Source organism: Ascaphus truei, chromosome 4 (genome assembly GCF_040206685.1).
Source record: "Ascaphus truei isolate aAscTru1 chromosome 4, aAscTru1.hap1, whole genome shotgun sequence".
Classification (NCBI taxonomy): domain Eukaryota; kingdom Metazoa; phylum Chordata; class Amphibia; order Anura; family Ascaphidae; genus Ascaphus; species Ascaphus truei.
Window position 1 is genome coordinate 10,409,576 of NC_134486.1, and position 7,605 is coordinate 10,417,180.

A 7,605-nucleotide genomic window follows, 5' to 3' on the forward strand; every position below is an offset into this window, starting at 1 on the left:
CCATGCAGAGTACACCACACTTCAGACCATGCACAAAAAGCCACTGTAATGTGAAGTATTTAGCATGGATTACGTATCATGTAAAATATTTTAAGCAGACTGAAGACCATTCTGAAAACATAGTAAGGGACTTCTCTTTCTTTCTCTCCTCCGATTCCCCTGTTCTTCTTCTTGGGGACTTCAACTGCCACATTGATGATCCCTTTCTCCTTTGGGCCTCCCGCTTTCACTCTCTAATCTCTTCTTTTGGCCTTCAACAGTAGACTGCAGCCAGCACCCACAAGGATGGCCAATACCTAGACCTGGTTTTCACAAAAAAACTTCTCTCTGATTTCTCCATTTCCTCTCTCTGACATCACCTCATCTCATTCTCTCTCGTTTCTCCCCTTCTCCATCACCCCCTCGCTTCTGCTGAAACCTGCGCTCTATTAACCTACCAGCCTTTGATTCCACTTTACGCTCCTCCCTCTCCTCTCTCAGTTCTGCTACAGACCCCGACAACCTGGTCAGGAACTACAACTCTGCCTTATCCTCCTCTCTTGATCTACATGACCCGCTTTCTCTCTGCCATCCTCGCCCTTCTAAACCCAGATCATGGCTAAATTCCCACACGCGTATGCTGCGCTCATCCACATTCCTCTGAACGCCTCGGGAGGAAATCTCACTCTCGCAGACTTCCTTCACTACAAGTGTATGCTATCCTGTTTCAACTCTGTCCTCTCTCAGGCTAAACAAACCTACTTTACTTCACTAATCAACACACAAGTTTAACCCACGCCGACTCTTCTCTGTCTTTGACTCTCAACTCAAACCACCCCCAGCTGCCTCTTCTTCCTCCATTTCACCTCAGGACTTTGCTGACTACTTCAAGGAAAATGTGGAATCCATTCATCAGAACATCCCCTCTGTTTCCTCCTCCCATTCTACACTGCTTCCTAACTCTCCTCCTGCCTTCCTTGACTCGTTTTCCGCTGTCACCAGAGGAGTATGTGTCACTGCTGATCTCTTCTCCCTCTACCACTTGCCCTGACCCAATTTCCTCCCATCTCCTAAAACATCTTGTTCCTACTATAACCCCTACGCTCACACTCATATTTAATACATCCCTCTACTATGGTACCTTTCCCTCCTTCAAACATGCAACAGTTATATCATTACTCAAAAACAGCAGCTTGACCCTACCTGTCTTTCTAACTATCGACCTGTCTCCCTCCTGCCTTTTGCCTCCAAACTCCATGAATGTCTTGTATTCTCTCGCTTGCTCCACTTTCTCAACACACATTACCCAACTGGCCAGTATTAATCTTTTATTTTACTGTGTATTTTCTGGTGCAATATTCCGTGTATTTTGAATTATTATACTGTTTTTCGGTGGTTTAACTAATACACCTACATTCAGGGAGCGCCCCAGTTCATTTATATCATTTGATCTTGAACAAAGAAAAAAAAAGAAAAAAAAATTATGTTCTACGCAAAAAATATTTAAGGGGTTCCATTCTGTTGAAGAACAAAAAAAAAGGGTTCCACAACTAAATTTAATTGGGAAACGCTTTACTAGACATGATACATAAAGCTTGCCCCCCTGCACAAGCACTTACCAATATGCCCTCCTACTGTCTCTGTACATTCCTCCTACATACCAATTAGATTGTAAGCTCCTTGGAGCAGGGACTCCTCTTCCTAAATGTTACGTTTATGTCTGAAGCACTTATTCCCATGACCTGTTATTTATATGATTACCCCGTGTATTACTACTGTGAAGCGCTATATACATTAATGGCGCTATATAAAGACATTCAATGCAATACTTCTTCACCTAAAGGAATTATAAATGTATACATATTACAGTACTACACCATTTTTCTAAGTGGTAAGACAGGGTGTGCAAACGTCTGGTGCTGTGCCCCCTGCCTGCTCTCCCCCAGTGCTCGTGCACTCCCTCTCCTGTGCCAGCGTCAAATGACGCCGCAGGGTCATGTGACGGGTGTGAAATTACACCGCGAGGTCATTTGACATGACCCGTTGAATCACGGTAAGCAAGTTAAAAGAGGCCTTGTACGGTCCCACCAGCATTTCATTTAAATGCCGCGGGGAACATCGCGGGGCCTCTAACCGCCATGCCCACCCCCCCAAAACAATTCTCACACCCACCCAGTTTGCGCTTCCCTGTGGTAAGATATTCACCAAAACGTAGGAATTATTTGAAGTAATGCATCAACATAAAAAACAACCGTCATGTATATTTTCTTCTACGGTCTGTGTTTCCATCTCACTAACTAAGCAACAACAACAACCTCACTTGTCTAAACTTTCTCTTTCTGCTCATCTGATGTTTATCTCCAAGTCTGTGCCTGTAAGAAAATTGAGCTCCCAAGCAGAATAAGACTATCAATGCCAGCACTAAGCCTATGTCCCCGCTAGCGCTGAGCGGGCGGCACTTGGCGAGGTGACATATACACAGAGATCGACAAATCACCAAAAAATCTACTCGGCCAACAAAAAAAAAAAATCTACTCGCCACCTAGTACCACACGTGTGCTGCTTGGACCAATAGGAGCTCGCCACGATGTTAAATCCACTCGCCCGGGGCGTGCAAATGTATAGGTTTGTCAAACAGTGTGTGTGTGTGTGTGTGTGTGTGTGTGTGTGTGTGTGTGTGTGATAGAGAGATTATATATATATTTTATGCAAGTCCCTGCTCACGTGATGCGCGCGCGGGTATGCGCGTGCACACACGTTCACCGGCGCCCGGGTAAATTAAAAATTTATACTTACTAGCGCGCTCAGCTTCTCCTGCAGCGTCAACCCTGCGAGCGCATGCAAAAATTTAAAGTCCACCCGGCGCTCATGCTTGGAGAGCTCTCCAAGCATGAGCGCGCTCAGCGCCAGTGGGGACAAAGCCTTAGAGCTGCATCAAATGAGAACATTAAAATAACAGAGCTCCTGATTAATACATGGACCCTACGGTCAATGCAAAAGTGTAATACCCACAATAAATGACAGCCACTCTTGTAAGGCTTTGGTCCTGCTGCATCCGGTGGCGCGCGCGGCCGCGTTCCTCACCAGCAGGGGTATCCTTCTTGAGCCGGTCCCAGTCCCCCCTCGCTGCACGACTCACAACGCGCTGTGACGCGTCAGCCGCCAGGGGACGCAAGAAAATTGTGATCCCGAGCCGTGACACGTCACATGGTGCGCTGATGAGTCTATCAGCGGTGGGGGCGGGAGCCGTCAGAGAGCTTCCTCCACAAGGTAGCGGGTGGTGTATGTGTGTATCAGCGTGTGTGAGGAGGGCATTTGTGGGGGAAGGGGGAGGGAGCGGGAGCTGCTTACCTTCCAGCAGCCCGCAGCAGCTCCCTCCTGCAGCCCGGGAGACCAAGCCCATGGATGGAGGGAGGGGGCGTAGCGGGTCCCTCTGCTCAAACCACGCCCCCCTCCGCTCAAACCACGGCCACCGCTCCCTACAGACCGCAGATAGCGGTCTGTGCCTCTCAGCGCACTGCCTGCATGCAGTGCGGGCGCGCTGACTGAGGGAGCGGGGCCGTAGCCTAAAGGTGTGTTGAAATCAAAATAGTTTGAAGTTAAAATACAGGACTTTAAAACCAGAGACATAACATAAAACACAGACAAAGCTCAGTGCACATCCAGTAAAACTTATACACGGTACAGTGCCTAAATATACATGTATAAATAACTAATAAATAAAATGGTCTTTTAGTTTAACATTTTGGCCAAATCGTTGTAAGCCCTTGAGCCAACTGCACGGCAGACCACGTTTCAAGGGTCCCTAACACTAATATAGATTCTTAATAACCTGTGCATTGCCAGGAAGAATGATTTATAATAAATCTGTCAAAATTAGTTGCAAAAGTTCTAAGTCTGATTGAAGCTTTTATTAACATGTATATTACCAGGAAAAGCACTCTGTAATAGATTTGTCACAATCACACTGTAAGCAAGCATGTTCCCCTGAGAGTGGGAGATGCCATGGAGTGAGCTTTTAACTATTTAGGCACTGTACCGTGTATAAGTTTTACTGGATGTGCACTGAGCTTTGTCTGTGTTTTATGTTATGTCTCTGGTTTTAAATATATATATATTGCCATGCTCAGTAGCACTCCTCTGTGAAACGTATATGCTTATATATATGTTGTGGTTATTTTGGGGGTTCAATATGAGCTTGTAGGTGTTCTGTATGTTTTATAATTCTTGTTCAGCTAGTCTTAGCTGATTGGAGGGTGGCAACCTCCTACCTAATTGAAGCTCACTCCTTCCCACATTTAAATGGTTAAAAGCTCACTCCATGGCATCTCCCACTCTCAGGGGAACTCCCTTGCTTACAGTGTGATTGTGACAAATCTATTACAGAGTGCTTTTCCTGGTAATGTACAGGTTAATAAAAGCTTCAATCAGACTTAGAACTTTTGCAACTAATTTTGACAGATTTATTATAAATCATTCTTCCTGGCAATGCACAGGTTATTAAGAATCTATATTAGTGTTAGGGACCCTTGAAACGTGGTCTGCCGTGCAGTTGGCTCAAGGGCTTACAACAATTTGGCCAAAATGTTAAACTAAAAGACCATTTTATTTATTAGTTATTTATACATGTATATTTAGGCACTGTACCGTGTATAAGTTTTACTGGATGTGCACTGAGCTTTGTCTGTGTTTTATGTTATGTCTCTGGTTTTAAATATATATATTGCCATGCTCAGTAGCACTCCTCTGTGAAACTTATATGCTTATATATATGTTGTGGTTATTTTGGGGGTTCAATATGAGCTTGTAGGTGTTCTGTATGTTTTAAAATACAGGACATCTAAATTAAAAACAAACACCAGTACAAGCAGAGCAAGAAATCACTTCAGACATTTATGTAGTAATAAAGGAGGGTGTGTGTGGGTGGTATGATGCCTTATATTGGATCAAAAAGTAGTTGAAATGTTACAAGCTTTTGAATTTCTCAGAGTCCTTCATCGGGCATGATAAATAATAGTGGTGAAAAAACAAGGACATGATGGTACCAGTTTGGTAAACACTCCAATATGAAGAACATGGCACAAAGCACCTAGGGAAAAAATGACCACAAAATGATTCTGGATTCCCCTGGGAAATTTTCAGACAATATCATTTCCATGTGCTGCTTACTCCAAGACAGAGCATGATGCTAACTAAACATCTGAGTGGATTCCAAAGGGGAAGTACTCAGTTACTCAGAATACCAGGGTTACATTGAATCATTCATTCATATGTCCAAAAGGTAAAATGTGTTTAGAAAGAACCTTAAAGTCAAGAGGACAGTTTCTAATGAAGTAAAACAAAAATCTGGAGTGATAGATGAATTGAACAAATAATAAACCCCACTTCAGTAACAGTCATTGCAAAAGCCCCCCCATGGGTTAAGCCAGACAGGGCTCCCCCCTGGGCTTCAGTCAGCCTGGGATCATGTACTCTGGGCAGCAGACAGACAGGAATTCCCTTCACTGGGCTGCTACAGAAGCACACAAGAGAAATGAAGGCAGAAAAACAGGAATGCGTAACCTGCATCCCACTGACACTTCTACACACATGGAGAAGTCATGGGAAAAGATGATTTAAATAAAAAACCCGGGAGAAGCTGCATGCTCTGACAACTCCTCACATTAAGCCAACAGTGCACTGTGCATCTACATCAGTGTTTTTAAACCCGGGTTCCTAGGAAACCCAGGGTTCCCCGGGCATCCCTAAAGGGTTTCCTGTCATTTTAAAATTGCACCAAATACAGAACCATTTGCAATGCATCTGATCTCAGACTCGCTGTTAGAGCGCGTTGGGGTTCCTTAGAATTTCATAGGGTTCTTTGCTCAAAAAAAAAATAAGTTGGAAACTACTAATCTACATGTTAAACACCGGCATAATGTATCTTATTCATTAACAATTATGCATGCACAGATAACTAGGTGCAAAACACAAGGAACACAGACAAACGCCAAGGCACATACACGCGAAAAGGCAACACGCCAGGGCACCCACACGTGGGAAGGCAACATGCTGGGGTGCCCACACGCAGGAAGGTAAAACACCAGGGCACGCATACGCGGGAAGGCAACACGGCGGGGCACACAGAGGTGAAAAGGTAAAAACGCCAGGGCACGCACACAGTTACGTACACCGGGGCACACGTTCAGGTAAATACTGGCGTGCATATCAATATTAGCAACGGTGTATCTAAACAGACATATGTGCTCACAAGCAATGCATGTAAACACTGAGGTGCACGCACACGGAGTGCGTATATAAACAGACAAGTGATCTCACATTGCACAAACACAGGTGCTGGTTATAACGCACACACACCGGTTATAAAACGCACACACTGTAAAAAACATAGCATATTTTTTTTACACCTTGTTTTTAAATACACGTATATAAACAGCAGATAACATTGTACATATATACATGCCATGTACATACAAACTGGGAAATTGCCATGCTTGGTATATAAACACACAACCTGACAAACACTGTGTGTGTGTATGTATATATATATATGTGTATGTGTATATATATATATATATATATATATATATATATACACACACACACATACAGTATGACACACTGTAAACACAGCAGATGACAACACACACACTGCACATACACACAGCAGGTGTGATAGTGTGTACATCCCAACATACACTGTATATCGTGTTCACATATGTGACACTGGCAGAGCATACACTATATACAGCATATATGACAGAGCGTGTGTGTACAGTACATGACAAATACACACTGTCTGTACAGAACATGTATACATGACAGTGTGTGTATACATGACCCACACAGAGTAAACACACTGTCCCAGACTGTGTGTATACTGTACATGACCCACACAGAGTACACACACTGTCCCAGACTGTATGTACAGTGTGTATACCTGACACCGTGTATATACAGACACAGCAGAGTCCCCTCACACTCACATCTCAAGGCAGCTCTCCCTGCCCCCTGCTCCCGGTCCGGTGTCTCTCTCCTGCCCGGTCTCGCGGGGTCCGTTACCCGCACCCGCTCTTTCCCGCGCACAGGGGACCGTTGGGCACGCGCTCTCCTTCCAGGCTCGGCGGCGCGTTCACACACGCGCGCGAGGTGTCATGAGCCGGGCACGGCACGCGACCTGACACGCGCGCACATCACCTACTCCCGCCCACCTTTTCCTCGCTCCTTCCACTGCTCCCCGAGACGTCACGGCGCCAGGAGGCGGCCATGTTTGTGACTGGCGAGTCAGTGCCCTCATCTATGATCTATATGACACATGAGCCCAAAGAGGTTGGAGGGTTTAATAATTACAATGCTGTTTAAATAATTTCCCCTGAATAAATGAGTACATCAGTGTTAGGTGATACCTTTTTTATTTGGTTGGATGAAGACCCCTTCAACAGGGTTGCCACCTTCTACTGAAGGCCAACCCGGGGGAAAAATCCCTTACTTGGCGTGGCGGCATCTTACTGCATCCTGCTGCAATTCCCCCCCCCCCCCCCAACTGCAGTGAACATGGCTGTGCGGTGTCCAATGACGCAACCGGACGCTACGTGACGCCATGCAGCTACGTGGCGCCACGTTGCT

At 45.2% G+C, this 7,605-nt stretch overlaps 1 protein-coding gene across 11 annotated transcripts in view; it reads right to left on the reverse strand.

Moving 5' to 3' along the window:
- DTNB (dystrobrevin beta) overlaps positions 1-7,159 on the reverse strand; it is a 339,918-nt gene extending 332,759 nt beyond the window's left edge. For 5 of the 11 annotated variants that reach the window (XR_012800853.1, XM_075595323.1, XM_075595322.1 and 2 more), the window contains exon 1: positions 6,966-7,154. The gene's annotated coding sequence lies outside the window, so the exon portion shown is untranslated. Of the gene's footprint in view, positions 1-6,965 lie in introns of all 11 variants that reach the window. The other 6 variants (XM_075595324.1, XM_075595325.1, XM_075595321.1 and 3 more) reach the window with 3 other exon arrangements.
- Between the last annotated feature and the right edge of the window lie 446 nt (positions 7,160-7,605).